Source organism: Limulus polyphemus, unplaced genomic scaffold (genome assembly GCF_000517525.1).
Source record: "Limulus polyphemus unplaced genomic scaffold, Limulus_polyphemus-2.1.2 Scaffold10194, whole genome shotgun sequence".
NCBI lineage: Eukaryota > Metazoa > Arthropoda > Merostomata > Xiphosura > Limulidae > Limulus > Limulus polyphemus.
Genome location: NW_013675804.1, coordinates 1 through 7,669, shown reverse-complemented (window position 1 = coordinate 7,669; position 7,669 = coordinate 1). Strand labels below are relative to the sequence as shown.

Below are 7,669 nucleotides of genomic sequence, written 5' to 3'. Positions count from 1 at the left end.
TGCATATATATATGCAGATTTTGTTGAATAAGACCGATGTCTGTAGGTTTACTTTCTTCAGAAGATTTCCAAGAAGAAAGTAAACCTACAAACATCGGTCTTATTCAACAAAATCTGCATATATATATGCACACATGTTAACTCTGCACGTTACGCTGAATCACACATAAATAACGTAATGATGACAGGATGTTACATAAACACTTACAACAGTAAATCTAATAATCAAGTCCCAAGGTTTTTGAATATTTTAAAGCGGATTTTATCTATCCAAAAAAAAAAGACATTTTGTATTGCTAATACAATAGAGTACGTATCTTGGTTTTATCTAAAGTGTACGTTTCGCGATTCTTTAAATAAAATTCTATCACAATGATTACGTTACGTTAAAAAAAGACGCCCGTGTTTTAAGTTCGGCAACTTGTAAGTGACGTTTCCACATTACGTGATTTTAACGACTCCTATAAAGTAAAAGAAAAACAAAAAGTTTAGTTCGGCGTGAGAATCACGCATTTTTCTAACTATAAATATACAAGAGCGCGTACTTGTAATAAATATCTCATTAGAATGAGTTTTTTTTTTAATTTAACGAATTGGTTCTTATTTGTTTTGTGTCAGAATTTCGCTCAAGCCTACACAAAAGCTATCTGGGCATTAGCTGTTCGTAATTATGAAGTGATAGACAGTACGTAAAGGCAGTTGATCAACACAATCCACCAACCATTCTGTGTGATCGATTTGTGGGATTTAACTGTCACTTCTACAGCGTGTATACAGCCTTAAACTGCTGAATGCGATTTTGCGACAACTGGTCGCGAATCTTGATACCTTTGGATTAACAGTCCAAGCATGATAACCACTCCCGAGCAATGAATTTGAATTTAAAAGTAAATATTTCTTTTTCAGTGGAAATTTCTCTTAATCAACCTCAATGTTGATGAATTAATAGCAAGTGTGTTAGCAAGATATGAGAGAGATTAATTATCATAATATAGTAATAAAGCAACGTGACAACAATAAAGAGTAAAAACAAACTCACAAAAACGACCTCAACATATTGGCATTATTAATATTTTCCTTGTTGGACATCGTGGAGGTGCAAATGTTTTGATGGATGATAATTCAAACACGTTTTTCAAGTATCAATTAATGTGAGGTTATATCTAATTGAAGTTCATACCTTCCTGCAATGTATATTAACTATAACTTATTACTTTAAGCATTGCTCTTTTAATCTCAGTGGGAATGATGGCTGTGGAATATCAATGTTCATGTACAGGGCTTATAAGTCTTCAGATGTGCCTGTTTCTACTTTTCGGATATCTTTAATAGCCCAGAATATCCAGTTTTACGCCCATTAACAGTAGACTTTATCGCCTTATCTGTCAAATGACAAAATTCATTGATGGAAAATGTAGTTTCATTGGCACGCAAAGAGCATTTTCCACCATGCACGTTTTATTGTCCCAAAAGTTATTGTTGTTACCACTTCAGGCTGTTACATATTCTTTCGGAAAAGACAACTCTGTGAAACGATAACTGCTTTGGAGGAAGTGTTTTTCTGCATCATTACTGGTAATTGGAAAAATGTTTGTGAACAAGTAGTGATGGATGAATGTCACACCAACTTCTTGAACAAATATCTAAAAACGTTGTTCATCTTAGGAAGTTGTGGATACTTTCAGATTTGCTGGTAGATCAACAGACGATTCAGATCAAATGTCAGCAATTGGACAGAATGAAACTTTTTTGTGGGGGCTAAAATACTTCAACAAATCTTAGTGGTTTTGCCAATATGTTGGACTTACCAGTTTTCCTTTGTTGCCTTTAGGTACAAACAGCAGAAAGGTCAACTTTTAAACTGTCCCACAACTATTATTATCCAGGGAATGTTGCTGGGGTCATGTCAATGTGTGGACAAGTGACACTAATCATTCATCTCTCACCATTATGGCTAATTATAATCTGTTGTCTCTGATGAGTGTAGCCTGTCTGTGCCTTGACACAGTCATCTTAGACCATGACCACAACAAGCTATTACATTGATCTGTTAATATTGGTAAGAATTGTATGTATGCTTTAACATAAGCTGGTGGTGAGATAAAAATAATAAAAGACCCTAACCAATGATGCCTTATAAACCTGTCTTTTAGAAAATACAGCTTTAGTTCTGGGAAAAAATTCTTTTTTTCTTGGCTGAAGAACATTTTGCTAGTTTAAAATACATGGATTGGCTATAATGAAAACAGACATATACTTACTATAAACCTGACCTCTGACAACAGCTGATATAGATTTAAGTCACAGAACTAGAAACAGATACACCTCTGAACTGATGATGAATTTCTGTGTAAATATTATTATGTTAAGGTCATTCCAGGAGCTACAGTTCCTCTATGATTTACAGTGAATTTGGCTTGTAGAGATTACTGATAAAACAGTGATTTGACCTAAGGAACTGTATCCCTCTCCATCAGCAGGGTTTTCTTGAAAGTTTAACTATGTGTGCTATAATATTGTTAATGGCCCATTAGTAAGTAATTAATAAGTTCAGAACAATGTGATACTAGTAAGAAATATCATATGTAAAGTATAAATGTCAAATAGGCACAAACGTTTGATTAGATATCCATAAAAATGTTTATTCAAGTAAAATGATTGTACACAAAATAATTTATATAGTGAATATTAGCATGAATCATTTTCTTATTCATCACGATCTTCATTTCCTATGTCCTGAAAAAAAAAAAGTTATAACCGATAAATTTAAGAATGAAACTATAATGTCTAAATTCTTTATGACTTTTGTAGGCTTAGTAATACAAATAATATCTTGGGAATACAAAACCAATCCTGACAGATACAGATGACATGTCAGTTTAAGTTTTAATACACAAAATACATTATGGTTTTGTGTTCTCAACATGAAATTAGAAAACACTTTATAATTTTTACTTCATTTAAATTATGATGCTGATGTACAATATGAAAAACATTTTATACAAAAAATGATGTTGGCTTAGTTAAGTCATTTTGTATTCAACTTATTAAGTTTCATTTTTGCCAATAAAGCAACTATGTTAAGCCTTATTTGCATTAGGGTACATCGGCTTCAGTAACAGCTTGCATGGGCAAATAAAATCACACAAAAATAAATGTAATAAATATATATATATATATATATAAAACAGGTTTAAAACTTATATTAAATTAACATTTCTGGTTAAAAGTTTTAAAAAAGATCTTTTTACTTGTAATTTGGAAATGGTAAGATAGTTATTTTACACCAGTGATCTGTGAACATAGTGAAAAGGCCGAGTTGTTTCTTGAACAAAAAAAAGTAAAATTTACAGTTTTATAAAATAAAAAACTTATAGGAGAATTTTAAAACAAGACGAAATAAATTTGTAATTAAATTCTACAAGAAAAATTTTTTTCGTTTCCTAAAAAAAAAGATTAATGACGATATTTTTTTCAAAATGTAAAAATCAAATATTTTATTTGCAGATCCCAGATAATCAATAGAAAGTAATTCTCAAATTTCAAACCATTTTATTTGGTAATTTTTACGCTATGCAATTGAACAAATCATACAACAGGTACATAAATTCAATGCACCCTTGTCAACTAATAAAAAAAAAAAAAGTTAAAAACGAAAACAAGAGGGATGTGTCTTCTTCAGAACTTTGATGAAGATAGTTCCAACATAGTGATGGCTAAACCCATAGAGCTGATCATCTATTAACATTAAAAAGACCATGATGCTCCACATTCTATCTCAACGTAGCTCCCACTTTGAAGACAAGGACATACTTATCTCCTTACACTGCTGCTGAACATATTCAGAACCAAGAGAAAAAGTAGTTTCTTCTCTACATAAATATCAATGCCTATTATTTAGTTTATGTGGGACAGAAGTATTTGAGAAAAGCTTGATTTGTGTTGGGCAAACTTGTTTCTGCAAGTAGTAAAGAATTTTTTTAAACCTATTTATGGCTTAGTTAGAAAGTCAGATAAATTATAGAAGTTTTGGAACATTCTATTCTAGTGAATGATGGTTTTACATGTTCTAAAATAAAACAATAAAATGTGAAAAAGTTAACAGTGGAAATTGTGAAAGTGGTAAGGAACCCAGTCGGCCATGACTGTGGTAAGGAACACAGTTGGTCATGATTGTGGTAGGGAACACAGTTGGTCATGATTGTGGTAGAGAACACAGTCGGTCATGACTGTGGTAAGGACACAGTCGGGCCATGACTGTGGTAAGGAACCCAGTCGGCCATGACTGTGGTAAGGACACAGTCGGCCATGACTGTGGTAAGGAACACAGTCGGGTCATGATTATGGTAAGGAACACAATTGGTCATGATTGTGGTAAGGAATACTATGATACTTTAAACTTTCCATATGAAGTTTGTCAACTTGGAACTGCTTTGTAACCATGTAAATATATGTACTATAAATCTTAATTTATTATGTGAGACTTTACTACCACAATCATGACCAACTGTGTTCCTTACCACAGTCATGGCCAACTGGGTTCCTTACCACAATCATGACCAACTGTGTTCCCTACCACAATCATGACCAACTGTGTTCCCTACCACAATCATGACCAACTGTGTTTCTTACCACAGTCATGACCGACTGTGTTCCCTACCACAATCATAACCGACTGTGTTCCTTACCACAATCATGACCAACTGTGTTCCCTACCACAATCATGACCAACTGTGTTCCTTACCACAGTCATGGCCAACTGGGTTCCTTACCACAATCATGACCGACTGTGTTTCTTACCACAATCATGACTGACTGTGTTACTAACACTAGTTATGACTAACTGACTATGTTGAATAGTTTGAATGTTTATAAAAACCTTTAGTTTAAATGTAGTCATCCTAATTCATCTGCATAGAAGCATGAATTATATCACTCAGGTTACTATGTAAGTAACATACATGTTCTGACAGTTCTACTATCTAGGTAGGTTGTTTCAAGCAACAAACACCTTACTGGTAGAGCTTCCATGTATAATACAGGAAAAACTACAAGACAAACTGTGTTCTTGCAAACATGTACATTTCGTACTAATCCATATTGGCCTTAACTACTTTCTCAAATAAGGTACGATATATATGACAGTTACACAACTAATAACACCAACTATAACTACTGGATTGTCACTAGGACCAACTTTTGGTTACCCTTGAGTGATATTAGTCAATGAACTTAGACATTTTGACTGTTAAAAGCAAATCAAACCCATGGTTTATAAAATTTTAAAGTATGGTTATGAAACATCTATTTTCTGTTCCATTTTGATTTTCACGCACATAGATTTTCAATGTAAGCAGTATGGTAATGCATAGTTAGACCAGGTAAACAGAGTTACACTTCAAACAACTAAGGAAAGTGGAAAACTGGCTTGCAATTACAACTTTAAGTAAAAAAACGTTTCGTTGCTCTTTAAACATACAGGCAGACAAATCAAATTCTATTATTGTTGGTATATATATATATATATAATGATCAGTTTTGTTTGATTTAAACAGCACATGATCTTAACCAGTCAGGTTTAATGTTTTTCTACAGATAAAAACAAAAACAAATATTAGCATAAGCCAAGGAAAATTAAATGCTGAAAAAGGAGCTTCACAATGGCAAATGCCAGGGGAACTGGTGATGTATGTACCAACTAAATCAACAAAATACAACATTAACAATTCTCTATAATATAGATCTTTTGCTCTTTAGCAATTCTATTGTGTATACAGTTGAAAATAAAACTTGATTTAAAAAAATAAAAACCCCTTCCTCAACTATAAAAAAAAATTAAATTAAAATTTAAGATGTATTCATACTTACAAATGTATGAAATTCAGAAGAGTCAGGGAAATATCCCTAAACAATAGTTAATCTTCTACAAAAGTACGATTTATGTTTATCATGAAGAATGTTTTGAGCAACCTGAATAGTAACTTATATTTACAACCGAGATTTAATTCCTTGAAAAATGGGTTCGTCAATTCACTATCAAGTACTTCCCTATATAACGTTTGTCTCATAAATGTTTGTAATTAAGCACAAAGCTACACAATGGGCTATCTGTGCTCTGCCCACCCCGGGTATCGAAACCCGGATTCTAGCATTGTAAGTCTGCAGATATACTGCTGTGCCACTGGGGGGCATCTCATAAATGAGAGAAAAAAAATTAACACAATTATAAGTAACTACATTTTATAGGGTGGGAAATAATTAATATATAAGCAATAATTTAGAAATAATATCACTTACTCTGGTTTTCACATCCAAGTCTTCACCATATTGTATTGCATTATCAATCATTAAGAGTAAATCTCCAATACTTTCTTCATCTCGAATGTTCAGTGGCAAGAATCGAACAAGACTGTAATCATCGATCTGTTTAACAAAGCAAACAATGAGCAATTAAACAGGTATTGGTCTGATTAGAGCACAAATATAGCTTTTAAAAGGCAAATTACAACATGCTCAACAAAACTGAAAAATATCTGCAAAAACTGGTTTTACTGACATAAAATTGTTCTTTTATTTCAAACAGAAATAATCAAAAAAAAAATCGTAATTCTACATTTTACAAAAGAAAATACACATTTCTGTCTTACTTTTGGTCTGTTAAATTTTTTGCTGTCATAAAATGTGTTTTCTAATGCTTATGGTAAGTCTGGACATTTAAAATGAAAAAGTTGTATTAACTTTATTTATAGCTTAATATATTGAATCTTTTTAGGAACTGAATGTAGCAATTATTCTAGGCTTGTTCATTATGAAAGTAATTAGTACCTTTTACACTACACATTAAGTTAAGCACATTTGTAGCAAACATCACTGAAAAAAGATATGTTATTAGAAGAATACTAATACAAAGCAATAGTAAGGTTACAAGAGAGCTAACAAAGAAGCACCTTATTTTTGTTTATCGTAAGTGGTAGTTGCTTTCTGCCACCAGTGTTGTTTTCTAGGGTACGGAGATATCTTACTTAACTATCTGATGTATTAGTGTGGAAATATCATGCTGCATTATTGAGATATTTTACTTGACTCTACAATGTATTAGTGTGGAAATATCATATATTTCAAGGTGCTATGATATCTTACTCGCTATATATGATATATTAGTGTGGAAATATCATATATTTCAAAAGTTTGTATTAATCATTTCCAAAAACAAATTAATATCACTGACGAAGATATTTTAAAATCATGCTGCCAGTATAATTAAAAATTTATATTACAGATTTCATAACTGAAACAAAATAGTACTTGAGACTATCAAGCAGCGATTCACTCCGAAATGACACGTCATAAACGTATGAAAAATTACACAGGCCTGCGATGGTTTTATTGCCTTGCAAGTTTTATATGTTCTACAGCAATTCCTGTACGCTGAATGCAAAAATGATATCCATTTTTCTCCACCACATAACATCACAAAATGTCATAATAATAAAAGAAAGACCACAACACGTAGTTTGGAGACTAAAAGGCATAGATTTCACACAAAAAATCAGGATGCATATTCATTTAACATCAGTGTTCTTCCATTTTCTTCAGTTTGTTTGTATTTTTGTGAAAAAACATAATAATAAAAAATGTTCATTGTGGTAAACAAAATAATTGGGTCTAA

General features: G+C 32.1%; 1 long non-coding RNA gene across 2 annotated transcripts; it reads right to left on the bottom strand.

The window, feature by feature from the left end:
- Window positions 1–2,621: 2,621 nt before the first annotated feature.
- On the bottom strand, window positions 2,622–7,329 carry LOC111083587. 2 transcript variants are annotated; one of them, XR_002609119.1, is made up of 3 exons: window positions 7,306–7,329; window positions 6,298–6,423; window positions 2,622–2,736 (listed from the first exon to the last, which is right to left on the bottom strand). It is a non-coding gene; the product is annotated as an uncharacterized LOC111083587 (long non-coding RNA). The 2 variants fall into 2 exon arrangements; XR_002609118.1 differs by lacking the exon at window positions 7,306–7,329 and adding an exon at window positions 6,948–6,972.
- Between the last annotated feature and the right edge of the window lie 340 nt (window positions 7,330–7,669).